The sequence below is a fragment of the Lithobates pipiens genome, unplaced genomic scaffold (genome assembly GCF_037356315.1).
Source record: "Lithobates pipiens isolate NorthernLeopardFrog02 unplaced genomic scaffold, aLitPip1_a1.2 Scaffold_18, whole genome shotgun sequence".
Taxonomy (NCBI): domain Eukaryota; kingdom Metazoa; phylum Chordata; class Amphibia; order Anura; family Ranidae; genus Lithobates; species Lithobates pipiens.
The window spans coordinates 17,192,714-17,208,863 of NW_027507758.1; the positions used below are offsets into that span (position 1 = coordinate 17,192,714).

Sequence of the window (16,150 nt, forward strand, 5' to 3'; positions counted from 1 at the left end):
TTCACACTGGGGCAGCGTCGGCGGTAAAATGCTTTTTCTTTTAGCGACGCTTTACCGCCAATTTCGCCGCGCCAATTTCATCAGTTGCTAGCGGGGCGCTTTTACCCCCCCCCCCCTGTTAGCAGCTGAGAAATGGTTAAAATGACAGCAATGCGCTGCTACAGCAGGGCTATGCCGACGGTATAGCCGAGCTGCCCCATTGGTTTTAATGGGAAGGAGCGGTATACACACCGCTCCTTCAGCGCTCCAAAGATGCTGCTAGCAGGACTTTTTTTTTTACCGTCCTGCCAGCGCACCACCGAGGGCTTTCACACCGGAGACACAGCAGCGGCTCTTTCAGGGCGCTTTTCAGGCGCTACTTTTAGCGCTGTAGCTCCTGCAAAACACCCCCCAGTGTGAAAGGGGTCTTAAAGCGGGAGTCCGCCGTTTTTTTTTTTTTTTTTTTAAAAGCCAGCAGCTACAAATACTGCAGCTGCTGACTTTTAAAATAATGACACTTACCCGCCCAGCGCGCCCACGATGTCAGCACCCGAAGCCGATCTCTCGATCGTCTCTCGGGTGCTGCCGCCGCCATCTTGGGTATGGGAATCAGGAAGTGGAGCCTTGCGGCTTCATTTCCCGGTTCCCTACTGCGCATGCGCGAGTCGCGCTGCGCAATAAGGATGGTCCCCGCTGTCTCTGGGATCCGCGTGTTTCCCAGCAGGCAGCGGGGGACCTTTGGAAAGGGGCGTAGATTCTGCGGAAAGGGGCGGAAGTGGGTGCAGATACCTGTACTGTACAGGTACCTGCACCCCCCTCCCCCCTGAAAGGTGCCAATTGTGGCGCCGGAGGGGGGGAGGGGTTCCAATGAGCGGAAGCTCCACTTTAGGGTGGACCTCCGCTTTAAATCTTCTGCCCTTGTTTTATAAATCTTCTGTCCTTGTTGTTTTAACTTTGGATAGTAAAACTTATTTTTCTGCCAGTAAATACTTTATACGGCCCCACTGCCTGTTTCTTGTCTGGTCATTAGCCTAGGCCAGTGATGGAGAACCTTGGCACCGCCAGAAGTTTTGGAACTACATTTCCCATGATGCTCAACTACACTGCAGAGTGCATGAGCACCATGGGAAATGTAGCTGCAAAACATCTGGGGTGCCAAGGTTCGCCATCACTGGCCTAGGCTTAGGACATCACGCACAGCTCTCTCTCTCTCAATCTCGTGAGAGTTTGCCAGGAAGGGAGGGGGGGGGGGATGCGTCATAAGAGGGCCAATGAGAGCTGCAGAGCTGGAGGCGCGCCTCTGTGTAAATCAAGGAAGTGAACAGGCAGCAAGCTTCAGCTGCCCACAGTTAAAATGGATGCAGCCAGACTCGGTGGAGGGAGATTTCTGCAGCATGTTTGGCAAGTACAGAATCGCAGCATAGATAAAACAATATAACTATATACTTAAAAGAGAAAAAAATAAACATATAAGCATAGAGGTAACACCTCAAAGGTTTGGTAAAATATGGTCATGGTGGATAGAACCTAGTAACGAATTTTACAATGATTTATCGAGTAGAGAGGAGGTAAAAGCAATGGAGATAGATGGGAGGAAGGAGCCGAGGCAGAAGGAAGTGGAGAAGATGAGAAGAAAAGAAAGATATATGTGAAAGAAAGATAAGCTGAAGCTGCAGGGAGGAAGCTACCACAGTCTGATGTATGATATATGGAGCTCAATTGGATGAGTGAATTGTATTTATGGAAGTTGTTCATTTATGGACTTTGTTGAATTGTTTTAATCACTTTGGACCGTGTGTGATTCACTGAGCACGAGTACTTTATATATATATATATATATACACATACATACACACACACTGTACAGATATACACTTTTTATTCACTTCAGTCTTAATCTAGGCTTACCTGTAGGTAAAAGTGTGTTGTAAGGGTTTACATCCATTTTAAAGAGGAACTGCAGTCTGTTCACATCATTTGTAAAACTTTCTTTGGCATTCTGAAGCTTCCCTCCAACCACTTTGCATATTTATATATATATATATATATATATATATATATATATATATATATATATATATATATATATATATCATTTTTTTTATTTTTTTATTTTTTTTTAATGAAATAATTTAAATTTTTTTAGTTATGCAAACAAAAAGTATAGCAACTAAATTACTAAATATCAAAAATTATCAAATGGTATTAAAAAAAAAACACAAAAGGAAAGAAAAGAAACATAAAACATAGACCAAACAGACCTTGCACCTCTCGTATTAAAGTGGCTTTCTCATATAAAAGCTAAAATATAATAGGAGCATAACTATTATATGAGAAAGCCACTTTAATACGAGAGGTGCAAGGTCTGTTTGGTCTATGTTTTATGTTTCTTTTCTTTCCTTTTTTTTTAATACCATTTGATAATTTTTGATATTTAGTAATTTAGTTGCTATACTTTTTGTTTGCATAACTAAAAAAATAAAAATTATTTCATAAAAAAAATAAAAAAAATTATATATATATATATATATATATATATATATATATATATATATATAAATATATAAATATATAAATATGCAAAGTGGTTGGAGGGAAGCTTCAGAATGCCAAAGAAAGTTTTTATTACAAATGATGTGAACAGACTGCAGTTCCTCTTTAAAGTGGTTGTAAACCCTTACAACACACTTTGACCTACAGGTAAGCCTAGATTAAGACTTACCTGTAGGTCCAAGAAATATCTCCTAAACCTACACGGTTTAGGAGATATTTGCCGAAAGACAGGCACCGCTGTCTACGCTGTCTACACAGGCGCACTGAGCGTGCCGCAGTCAACGGCGATATGCCGCTAGTGGTCGGCTCCCGTGCGCATGCGCGGGAGTGACGTCATCGCGGCTTCGCCGAATGGCAGCGGCGGAGCAGCGAGACCCACCGAGAAGATGGATGCTCCGGACTACAGGGGACAGCGGTGACTTCGCTGGCTCCTGTGTCAGGTAAGTGACACATAATGGACTACTATGCGATGCGATGTGATGCATAGTAGTCCATTATGCTTTACCTTTGTAGGGAATGAAAGAGGAAGTAAACCCATCAGGGAACATTTGATCACCTAAAGAAAAAAAAAAAAAAAGAAAGAAAAAAAAAAGGGAAGGAAGGTGTTTATGTTTGCGTAAACCAATCCGAGTGTCCGATGCAATATCGCAGTCCCGCTATAAGTCAGTGATCGCCGCATTACAAGTATAAAAATAAAATAATAATTACAGTATCTATCCCATAGTTTGTAGACGCCATAACTTTTGTTACAACCAATCAATATACGCTTATTTGGAATTTTCTTTTACCAAAGACATGTAGCAGAATACATTAAATTTTTTGAGAAATTTGATTGTTTTTAGTTTTTTTTTTATCGCATAGTTCATATTCATTGAGAGAGTTTAGTTTTGCTTTCAGTGAACTCACCTCTATAAGACCCAGGGGCGGATCCAGGGGGGGGGCAACGGGACAATTGCCCCCTCCGAGAAAATAGAACTTACTCCAAGGCTTTCTCCCTCTGCCACCTCACCAGATTTGCATGAGGCATCTAAATGCAGCTGGGACTTTATTGCTGCTTCCCCTGGCTTCCATCAGTTTATTTAGAGGGGGCCAGTGGGTCACTATGGGGGTCTGTAATTGATGTGACACGGGCTGCTGCTACATGCTGGCAGAGTTGCAGCAGAGCGGCACGAGTGTCACTTCACTTTCCTGTCAGGCGGAGTGATCTCTACCCGACAGGAGCTTCCTAGTCCCGGCTGGTGTGACGTCACGATTCAGAGGCGCGCAGGATTGAAGACAAGATGGACTGTAGCCAGCTCAGTGCACTGCAAGTGAGTGATCACTTACTTAGCTAAGGCAGTGTTGTGTTAATAAGCTACAGGTGAAGTGGTGAATGCTTTGGGGGTGGGGGGGGGGGGGGTGAAATAATTTACACTGGTAATTGTAATATGGCACATGGAGGGGGTTAATGTACTCACTCATGTATTTGTGATCAGTGACAATTAACCCCTTTGTGCTGCATTAATGACAGTGGCACCATCAATGTTAATTAACCCCTTTTATGCTACAGCATGAAGGGGTTTATAAACACTGCCACTAATGCAGCACAAAGGGGTTAATTAATTGCCACTGGTCAGTAATACATCAGTGAGTACATTAACCCCCCTCCATGTGTCATATTACAATTACCAATCATCATCATTATCATCATGATAATCACACAGCACAGGCGCGTTGAGCCACAGCACCTGTATTGTGTGATTATCATGATAATAATGATGATATAGAATGACAGAAATCTGTATCTTTATGCTTCATTCACACAGGGCAGACATGCGTCTGACATGCAGGGCTGTCTTTTACTGGCTTGGGGATGCATAAAGTGTTACATGCATCCCATTTATTTATACTGAGACACAGCCGCTATATCCCAGTATGTCATGCGTGCGGATCCCAGAATGCATGCAGGGTTTATTCAAGTACCCGCACCAACATGTCATATTGGGATATAGCGGCTGTGTGTCTCAGTATAAATAAATGAGATAAAACCGTCCCGTTAGCGGTCTTTACCGCCGTCGCCCGCCCACCCCAGTGTGAAAGCAGCCTTATTTTCTGGCAGTGCCCCTCCCGAGACTAGACTCTGGATCCGCCCCTGATAAGACCCCTTTCACACTGGGGCGTTTTTCAGGCGCTTTAGCGTTAAAAAAAGCGCCTGTAAAGCGCTTGAAAGAAGCTTCATCTGCAGTCCCAATGTGAAAGCCCAAGTGCTTTAAGAACCCTTTCACAATGTCAGCGCCTAAAAAACGCTCGTAAAGCGCCGCTTAAACTAGCAGCGCTTTACCAGCGTTTTTCGAGCGTTGTTGGGGCGCTTTGAACCCCTGCTAGTGGCCAAATAAAGGGTTAAAAGCACCCACAAAAAGCTGCTGCCAATAGCGTTTTTCAGGCGTTTTTCTGGCGTTTTACAGGCGCTTCTCATTGATTTCAATGGGAAGGGGCGCTTTAGGAGCGTTGTATTCACCGCTCCAAAAGCGATGCAAAGAAGCTGCTTGCAGGACTTTTTTTGACGCCCTGCCAGCGCAGCGCCTTGGTGTGAAAGCACTCGGGCTTTTACATTGGGGATTGCAGTTGCAGCTTCTTTCAGGCGCTTTTTTTTAACGCTGAAGTGCCTGAAAAACGCCCCAGTATGAAAGGGATCTCGGTGTGAAAGCACTCGGGCTTTTACATTGGGATTGCAGTTGCGGCTTCTTTCAGGCGTATTTTTTAATGCTAAAGTGCATGAAAAACGCCCCAGTGTGAAAGGGGTCTAACACGGAGGTTCTGGTGCTTTTATATCTCAATGAATAGGTTTTTTTTTTTTTTTGTGCAGTGATCAGTTTTTTAATTTTAACATCTTTTAATTAAAGCCCAGCTTCCGTCAAAAATAATGTCTTCCCATGCAGAGGGCTGTTTGTTCCCAAGCAGTCACCTGCTTGTTTTTGTCTAGGGGCCAGTGGTCTCCAAACTGCGACCCGAGGGCCGGATGTGGCCCTTTGCTTGCTCTTATCTGGCCCTTGGGACACTATTACACCTACGGACACAATGATGGAGCACCATTCCCCCCCCCCCCCCCCTACTGACACCATCAATGGTGCGCGATTCTTCTCATTGATATCACCAATGGGGGGCGCTTTTCCTCCCATTAAAACCCAATGGTGGGGCACTAATGCAGGGGCATTTTTTTTACTCCCATTGGCCACAATTCGCATCCCCCCAAAACCTGAAGGACAGTAAACTGGCCCTTTGCTTAGAAAGTTTGGAGACCCGTGGTTCTAAGGGATTGGAGAATGGAGACATACTTACCTAATCCTCCCCGCACAAGACCGTTCCCTATGGCTCCTTATTTACCAAAGAATGGGCATATTTTAAACACTTGTCCTCCAGAAGGTTTAACCCCCCCCCCCTTCATGACCAGGCCATTTTTTGCAATACGGCACTGCATTATTTTAATTGACAATTCAGCAGTCGTGTAACGCTGTACACAAAAAAATGTATGTCCTTTTCCCCCCACAAATAGAGCTTTCTTTTGGTGCGATTTGATCACCTCTGCGGTTTTTATTTTTTGCACTATAAAGAAAAAAAGACCAACAATTAAAAAAAAAAAAAAAATAATAATAATAATTTTTTTACTTTCTGCTATAAAACATATCCAATAAAAAAATGTAAAAAAAATAAAAATAAAAGGTAAAAAAAAAAAAAAAATCGAATTTCTTCATCAATTTAGGCCAATATGTATTCTGCTACATGTTTTTGGTAAAAAAAAAAAAAAAAAAAGAAATCCCAATAAGTGTATATTGATTGGTTTGCGCAAAAGTTTTAGCATCTACAAACTATGAGATATAGTTATGAAATTCTTTTTTTTTTATTATTTTAATTAGTAATGGTGGCAAATCCACGATTTTTAGCCTAGGTTTCCACTATTTCGACCTGAAAGTCATGCGATTTTGCCGCAAACTTGAAGCAATGCCTGTGTATTCTTAAGGTCTATGGACTTCAAGTCGCATCAAAGTCGGACCAAAGTAGTGCAGGAACGACTTTGAAATCGCACAGATACGAACGGTACTCATTGGAAAAAGAAGAGGAGAAAGGGCTGGCGGGACTTTTAAAAGGTACCAAGGATTAGAGTAAACAATAAAGTTTAGAAAAATAAAATTTTTATTTAACCACTTCAGCTCCGGACCAATAAACACCTTAAGGACCAGAGGTCTTTTTGCAATTTCGCACTGCGCTGCTTTAACTGGTAATTGCGCGGTCATGCAATATTGCACCCAAACGAAATTTGCGTCCTTTTCTTCCCACAAATAGAGCTTTCTTTTGATGGTATTTGATTGCCTCTGCGATTTTTTTTTTTTGCGATATAAATGGAAAAAGAGCGAAAATTTTGAAAAAAAAAGATATTTTCTTCTTTTTGTTATAAGAAAAATCGAATAAACTAAATTTTAGTCATACATTGAGGGCAAAATTTATTCAGCCACATGTCTTTAGTAAAAAAAATGTCAATAAGCGTATATTTTTTGGTTTGCGCAAAAGTTATAGCGTCTACAAACTAGAGTACATTTTCTGGAATTTACACAGCTTTTAATTTATGACTGCCGATCTCATTTCTTGAGGTGCTAAAATGGCAGGGCAGTACAAATGCCCCCCAAATGACCCCATTTTGGAAAGTAGACACCCCAAGGAAATTGCTGATGGGTATGTTGAGCCCATTGAATATTTATTTTTTTTGTCCTAAGGGATTGAATAATGACAAAAAAAAAATATATATATTTTTTTTACAAAAAGTTGTCACTAAATGATATATTGCTCACACATGCCATGGTTATATGTGGAATTGCACCCCAAAATATATTCCGCTACTTCTCCCGAGTATGGGGATACCACGTGTGTGGGACTTTTTGGGAGTCTAGTCGCGCACGGCACCCCGAAAACCAATCACCACCTTCAGGATTTCTAAGGGTGCAAATTTTTGATTTAACTCCTCACTACCTATCACAGTTTCGAAGGCCATAAAATGCCAAAATAGCACAAAACCCCCCAAAATGACCCCATTTTGGAAAGTAGACACCCCAAGCTATTTACTGAGAGGCATGTTGAGTCCATGGAATATTTTATATTTTGCCACAAGTTGCGGGAATATTACAAACTTTTTTTTTTTTTGCACCAAGTTGTCACTAAATGATATATTGCTCACACATGCTATGGGCATATGTGAAATGACACCCCAAAATACATTCTGCTGCTTCTCCCGAGTACGGGGATACCACATGTGTGGGACTTTTTGGGAGTCTAGTCGCGCACGGCACCCCGAAAACCAATCACCACCTTCAGGATTTCTAAGGGTGCAAATTTTTGATTTAACTCCTCACTACCTATCACAGTTTCGAAGGCCATAAAATGCCAAAATAGCACAAAACCCCCCAAAATGACCCCATTTTGGAAAGTAGACACCCCAAGCTATTTACTGAGAGGCATGTTGAGTCCATGGAATATTTTATATTTTGCCACAAGTTGCGGGAATATTACAAACTTTTTTTTTTTTGCACCAAGTTGTCACTAAATGATATATTGCTCACACATGCTATGGGCAGAAGTCAAATTACACCCCAAAATAAATTCTGCTGCTTCTCCCGAGTACGGGGATACCACATGTGGGGGACTTTTTGGGAGCCTAGCCACGTACGGGACCCCGAAAACCAAGCACTGCCTTCCGGATTTGAATATAAAATGCTATAAAAAACAAACTAACCAGAGTCACCCGTAACACTTATACGGTGATCAGTGGTGAAAGGGTTAACTAGGGGCAATCAGGGGGTTCAAATTTTTATTAGGTAGTATATGGGGGTCCCTGGCGCTATATAAAAACCTGACGGGGAACCTAAATAACTAACTGGCTAACCAGCGTCACCAGTGACACTTATACTGTGATCGCTGGTGAAAGGGGGTGAAAGGGTTAACTAGCAGCAATCAGGGGGTTAAAACCATTATTGGGTAGTATATCGGGGTACCTAGCGCTATAAAAACCTGGCGGTGAACCTAAAAAAATAACTAGCTACCTAGCGACACTAGCGACACTGATGCAGCGTTCAGAAAAATTATCGCTTAGTGACACTGGCAAAAGGGGGTGAAAGGGTTAACTAGCGGAAATCAGGGGGTTAAAACCATTATTGGGTAGTATATCGGGGTACCTAGCGCTATAAAAACCTGGCGGTGAACCTAAAAAAATAACTAGCTACCTAGCGACTGTAGCGACACTAATGCAGCGATCAGAAAAACGATCGCTTAGTGACACTGGCAAAAGGGGGTGAAAGGGTTAACTAGCGGCAATCAGGGGGTTAAAACCATTATTGGGTAGTATATCGGGGTACCTAGCGATATAAAAACCTGGCGGTGAACCTAAAAAAATAACTAGCTACCTAGCGACACATGCAGCGATCAGAAAAATGATCGCTTAGTGACACTGGCAAAAGGGGGTGAAAGGGTTAACTAGCGGCAATCAGGGGGTTAAAACCATTATTGGGTAGTATATCGGGGTACCTAGCGCTATAAAAACCTGGCGGTGAACCTAAAAAAATAACTAGCTACCTAGCGACTGTAGCGACACTAATGCAGCGATCAGAAAAACGATCGCTTAGTGACACTGGCAAAAGGGGGTGAAAGGGTTAACTAGCGGCAATCTGGGGGTTAAAACCATTATTGGGTAGTATATCGGGGTACCTAGCGATATAAAAACCTGGCGGTGAACCTAAAAAAATAACTAGCTACCTAGCGACACATGCAGCGATCAGAAAAATGATCGCTTAGTGACAATGGCAAAAGGGGGTGAAAGGGTTAACTCTAGGGGCAATCAGGGGGTTAAATCTTTATTGGGGGGTGATAGGGGGCTACCCTGGACCTAACACTAACTGTCCTGACAGTTTTTACTGTCACAACTGACACTGAATGCATTGATCAGTAAAGAAATGATCAATGCAATCAGTGACACTGTGACTGGGGGGAGGGGGGGCGGGGGGGGGGGGGATCGGGGGGGGTTTGTGTGCCTGTGTGTACCTACATGTCAGTGTAGTGTTGGTGCACACTTACTTTTACTCTTCTCCTCGTAGTCCGGTCAAAAAGACCGCCCCGAGGAGAATGACATCACTTCCTCCTTCCTGTGTAAACAATACACAGGGGAGGAAGCTTCTCATTGGCCAGGAGCGATCCAGAGGGGGTGGCCGAAAACCAACGGCCATCCCCTCATCACGGAGCGCTCCTGGACCGAATCGGACCGCCGTAAACAGCGGGAGGGGGTCCGATCGGACCCCCCACCCGCTGGAAGGCAATCACGTAGATGTACGTGATTGTGCCTGCCTGTGCCATTGTGCTGACGTACAATGGCAATACGGCGGTCCTTAAGTGGTTAAACAATTCTTTTTAAAATCGCAATAAACATTTGCAAGAATCTTATATCATTTCTTGTAACATGCACAACCACTTCTTACTCTACATGTTTCGCTCAGACAAGCTTCCTCAGGAGTTTTTTTGGAAGTTTCGCATGACGTAAAAATATATATTTTATTTCATGCGACACTTCCAAAAAAAACTCCCGAGGAAGCTCGTCTGAGTAAAACATGTAAAGGTCCTGTACACACGGTCGGACATTCTGACGACAAAATCCTTCGGATTTTGGCCCAAACTTGTCTTGCATACACACGGTTGCACAAAGTTGTCGGAAAATCCGATCTTTCAGAACGAGGTGACGTAAACCACGGGACGATAAAGAGGCCAGTAGCTTCCGTCTCGTAATTTATTCTGAGCATGCGTGGCACTTTTTGCGTCGGAATCGTCTACACACGATCGGAATTTATTGTCGGAAAATTTTAGATCCAGATCTCAAACTTTGCGTGTCGGAAATTCCGACGGAAAAAGTCCGATGGAGCCCACATACGGTTGGAATTTCCGACAACACAGCACATTTTCCGTCGGAAAGTCCAACCGTGTGTATGGGGCATAAGAAGTTGTTGTACATGTTAAAAGAAATGATACAAGATTCTTGCAAATGTTTATTGCGATTTTAAAAAGAATTGTTTAAATAAAATGTATATTTTTTTTTAAACTTATTGTTTACTCTAATTCTTGGTACTTTAAAAATCCTGCCTGCCCTTTCTCTTCTTCTTTTTGTATAATTGGGATGTGTGTAGCAAACACTGATCTCGTCACCCAGCTCTTTAATAGGTACTCATTGGAAATCATCGGGTGCGACTTGTCATGCGACTTTGCAGTCCCAGGCGGACAGCTGAGGTGGAACGCACGCCGAGGATATCTAGGACAATTTTACTGCAGTACCTCTACATGCGGTTATTTGGCAAAGGATATTCTCATGCTTTTTATGGATGTCACCGTGTTGAAGGATTTCTTTTACATAAAATATTGAAACTTTATTACGCTATGGAGGCCGCTTCTTCTATTTTTAACCCTGACAATTGGAGAGACCTTACCCTTGGAATCTTGAATCGCCTTGCGGAGAGGACGGGAGAATTGGTTGGTGTAGACCAGGGATATGCAATTAGCGGACCTCCAGCTGTTGCAGAACTACAAGTCCCATGAGGCATAGCAAGACTCTGACAGCCACAAGCATGACACCCAGAGGCAGAGGCATGATGGGACTTGTAGTTTTGCAACAGCTGGAGACCCCCGCTAATTGCATATCCCTGGTGTATACCATCCGGTCACGGAGACCGTTTAAGCCCGATTTGACTCCTCTTGTCGTGATGCAAAGAGGATCTACGAAGTGTGACGAGTAGGGATCATTACTTCACCTTCTTTTTTCATCCATTGGGAAGGAACGTTTTGTTTCATCATCAGCCACTGCGGGTGACACGCGGTAAAGGCTATTTGTGCACCTGAGAGACTTGTATATATAGGATCACAGAGATTACAATATCTATTATTTGGACTTTTAAATTGTGGTTTACGTCACAATATTTGATCTTTTAGTTGTTTGCACAATGTCACTTCAATGTTAATTCACTGATTGATGGCTACATAGTAACAAGCGCTGTTAAACACGGAGCTTTTCTCCAGTGTAACCTATATCACTGTACTAATGACACTGGCTGGGAAGGGGTTAACAGCAGGGGGCGATCAAAGGGTTAAATGTGTTCCCTGAGAGTGATTACTAACTGTGGGGGGAGGTGCTTTGACTTGGGGAAGACAGAGACCTGTGTTCCTGCTCAGCAGAAACGCAAGATCTCCATCTTCCCCTCTGACAGAACAGGGATCTGCCTTGTTTACATAGACAGACTGCCGTTCTGCCTCTCCCGGGAACAATCGACGGGTAATATCAGGTACGCCGGAAACGGCTGATTGGCTCCCGCTGTGTCCAATCACAGCAGGAGCCCCCCAGGCGAGGAAATATAGGTAAGCGATTTCGTGCAACAGAGTACATGTATGCGGGGTGGTCTGGAAAGTGGTTAAAATGGAGTTTCACTAAAAGTTTACCTGCAGACTTTTAAAGGGGTTGTAATGGTTCGTGGCTTTCACCTTAATGCATAGGAACATAAACACCTGTCAGTGACCAGCCTCCCAGCCCCCTCCCCCATTTTACTTACCCGAGTCCTCGAACTTGACCCATGGGGACGCTCTCTCTCTCGCCCGGGTTCTCGGCTCTTGATTGGATAGATTGATAGCAGCGCAGTCATTGGCTCCCACTGCTGTCATTTAAATCCAATGGCGCCAGGGGGCGGGGCCAAGTCCTGCATTTGGCCTCTATGGACGCTGAATGCTGGACTCGGGAGCACGCTCGCAAGGTAACCCCCCCTGGAGAGCGCTTCTCCTAGGGGGTCACCTGAGGTGGGGAGGAGCCACAAGAACCGCTGAGAAGAGGAGGTTCGGGGGCCACTCTCTGCAAAACGAGCTGCACAGTGGAGGTAAGTATGATATGTTTGTTATTTTTTTTATAAACGAACCTTTAGTGTCACTTTAATAATCGGACACTCACTTGTTCCACAGTGCAGGGATGCGGGCGGGCGAATGAAGCCCCGCTCCTCTTCTCGGCATTGCGACTGTGGGCGCCCGGCTGTGGCTTCACGGCTGGGGACGCACTGTGCGAGCCGCACTGTGAGCTGTGATTGGCCGGTCAGTCTTCTGGGACCTGTGACGTGTCCCAGAAGATTGCAGGGATGGAGGGGGGGGGAGAACTTCCTTCCAGCTCCGCGGAGCCCCAGGAGGAAGTGGGAGCTGGACGCCCCTAAAAAGAGGGTATCCACCCCCCCCCCCCCCCCAAATGACTTGTCAAATGTGGTATGTCAGGGGGGCGTCACCAGCACTTAAAGCGGAAGTTCAATTTTTGGGTGGAACTCCGCTTTAAATCGCTGTTTACAGTACTCGGCGACAAGCTGTTCAGCAAGATGTGCGAAATTCATTGTGCGAACTTTTCTTTTCATCAAGTAAAACGTCAGAGACAAAAAAAAGCTTCCTGGAACAGAATAAAAGCTTCATTTACTGAGGGAGAAGGTGGTAAACCGATGATATAATTGTTATCACTGATTTGAATTTCTCGCTGGCCTTCACTGTGGAAAATAACAACCATTATGGAGCATGACGATCTTTACAGCCCTGTTAATGAGCATGGCTTCCTACTGCACGCACTTTTTTCCTTGGCGCGTGCGTCATTTTACATTCAGCTCAGTGAGAAGAGCCAATGTGAGGTCCATTAACACAAGGCTGCAGAACGCACACAGGAGACTGACAGAAAAACCGCGCAGACGTCAATAGGAGTAATTCAAGGACTTCAAAGTGCCTATGAAAGCCTCACACAATGCAGCCATTGTTCCAGCTGGGACAGGTAAGCCCTTGTCTGCCACATAGCTTAACCACTTAAGGAGCCCCCTATAAAAGATATACTGCTACAGGGTGACGTCACATAGCTTAACCACTTAAGGAGCCCCCTATCAAAGATATACTGCTACAGGGTGATGCCACGTAGCTTAATCACTTAAGGAGCCCCATATAAAAGATATACTGCTACAGGTTGACCCTCCTGTGCAGAATCACGTATATAAACGTTCTGCACTTCCGCCTGGGGGGGGGGGGGGGGGGGGGGGCGCACGTACTGTTGGCAGGCCACTTCTTCTCCAATTACTCACAGCAGAAGCCAATCTGCGGGTGATGGGCACTGGATGTCTGCTGGCACCCGCTGATCATTGGGCAGAGACACAGAACGGAGCTTCTGCCTATGTAAACAAGACAGATCCCTGTTCTGACAAGGGTGGAGGTGATGGATTGTGTGTCCCTGCAAAGCACTTCCCCTAGTAAAAGCCACTCACATAGTACACAGAGACACTGGCTAGGCACACAGTTAACCCCTTTGATTGCCTGTTCCCCCCCCCCCCCCGGCGTTTAACCCCTTCCCAGCGAGTGTCATTACTACAGTGACAGTGCATATTTTTTTAGCACTGATCTGTGTATGTGTCGCTGGTTCCCACAAAAGGTGTCAGTTAGTGTTCGTTTGTCCGCCGCAATATCGCAGTATTGCTATAAAAGTCGCTGATTGCCAGATTAATAATAAAAATTTAAAAAAATTCCAGTATCTATGCCATCGTTTGTAGACACTATAACTTTTGCACAATTGCGTGGTTGTGCAACACTGTACCAGAATGTCTTATTTTCCCCACAAATAGAGCTTTCTTTTGGTGGTATTTGATCACCTCTGTGTTATTTTTTTGTGCTTTAAACAAAGACTGACAATTTTGAGGAAAAAAAACATTTTTTTTTACTTTCTGCTATAAAACATATCCAATAAAAGAAAATGTAAAAAATTAAATTTCTTCATAAATTTTGGCCAATATGTATTCTGCTACATATTTTTGGTAAAAAAAAATCCCCAATAAGCGTATATTGATTTGTTTTCAGATTTTTTAAATTTTTTTACTAGATATGTTTTATAGCAGAAAGTAAAATATTTTTTTTTCAAAATTGTCGGTCTTTCTTTGTGTAAAGCACAAAAAATAAATAACGCGTAGGTGATCAAATACCACCAAAAGAAAGCTCTATTTGTGGAGAAATGAATACATACATTTTATTCTGTTACAGTGTTGCACAACCACCCAATTGTCAGTTAAAGTAACGCAGTAACACAGTGCTGTATCGCAAAAATAAAAATTTTAAAAAATGACCTGGTCATAAAGGGGGGTAAATCTTCCAGGGGTCAAGTGGGGTAATGTTTAATATCCCTGTATGTAGTCTCAGCAATATACAGTATAGAGCGCTGTAGGATTGGAACTTCTGGTTTCACTCCTGGAACCAAATAGACTCGGGCTACCCGCCACTCAGCCATTCACAGGAAGGTTCTGTGTTCTATAAATTTATACAAGGCTTCCTCTGACCGAATGAGGCGGTGTCAGGGCTGGGCTCAGCCCTTCCTCCTCTGAGCTGGCCGCTCAGCTGTCAGCTTATTGCCAGCTCCCATCTCTCCACAGTTACTCAGCTGTTGATGATATCCTGCTCGTCAGGCCTGCCTACTTAAGCCGTCCAGTCCAGAAGAGCTCTGCTTTTGCCTTGGTCAACATCACAAGAAACATCTCCTGCGTTCCTGTTTAAAGACTGGCTTTGCTCACATCGCTTCTGGCTAAGGGATCCTGCTTCCTGTTCCACTACTTTGATCTCCGACTTCTGGCTTGGCTGACTATCTGCTCCATTTATTGAACTTTGGCTATGTTTTGACTACATTTGTTCTTGAAATGAAGTCCCTATCCCACCTGCTGGAACACATCGCTGTACTATATACATTTAAAGAGGAAGTAAACCCTGATGGGTTTACTTCCTCTTTCATTCCCTGCAAAGGTAAAGCATAATGGACTACTATGCATCGCATAGTACAACATAGTGCATCGCATAGTAGTCCATTATGTGTCACTTACCTGACACAGGAGCCAGCGAAGTCACCGCTGTCCCCTGTAGTCCGCCACATCCATCTTCTTGGTGGGGTCTCGCAGCTCCGCCGCTGTCATTCGGCGAAGCCGCGATGATGTCACTCCCGCGCATGCGCACGGGAGCTGACACGCGCGGCAGCTCCGTCATTGAGAATGCCGCGCTCAGTGCGCCTGCGCGCCGCTGTCTACGGCGCATGCGCCGTAGACAGCGGTGCCTGTTTTCGGGCAAATATCTCCTAAACCATATAGGTTTAGGAGATATTTCTTGGACCTACAGGTAAGCCTTAATCTAGGCTTACCTGTAGGTCAAAGTGGTTTGTAAGGGTTTACAACCACTTTAATGCAGCGTGCTGAGCAAACACACCTGTTGTTGGGCCAAGGTGGTCCAAAATAATCTACCATGTCTGCTGTCTCCGAAACATCTCCTGAAGTATGTCCATCTCTAATTGTCTCCTGTACCATGTCTACTGTCTCTGGCTATCATTTGTAGGTCTGCAGTCTCTGAGCCTCTCCTGTACCATGTCTGCAGTCTCTGAGCCTCTCCTGTACCATGTCTGCAGTCTCTGAGCCTCTCTTGTACCAAGTCTGCACTCTCTGATCCTCTCCTGCACCATGTCTCCGAACATCTCCTGAAGTAAGTCTACCTCTGATCGTCTCCTGTACCTGGCTATCACTGGACCCTCTCCTATACCATG

General features: G+C 44.2%; 1 protein-coding gene across 2 annotated transcripts in view; it reads right to left on the reverse strand.

Annotated features, from left to right (window-relative positions):
* Window positions 1-16,150, reverse strand: part of CMTR1 (cap methyltransferase 1) — a 97,940-nt gene that overhangs the window by 3,523 nt on the left and 78,267 nt on the right. The window lies entirely within an intron of this gene.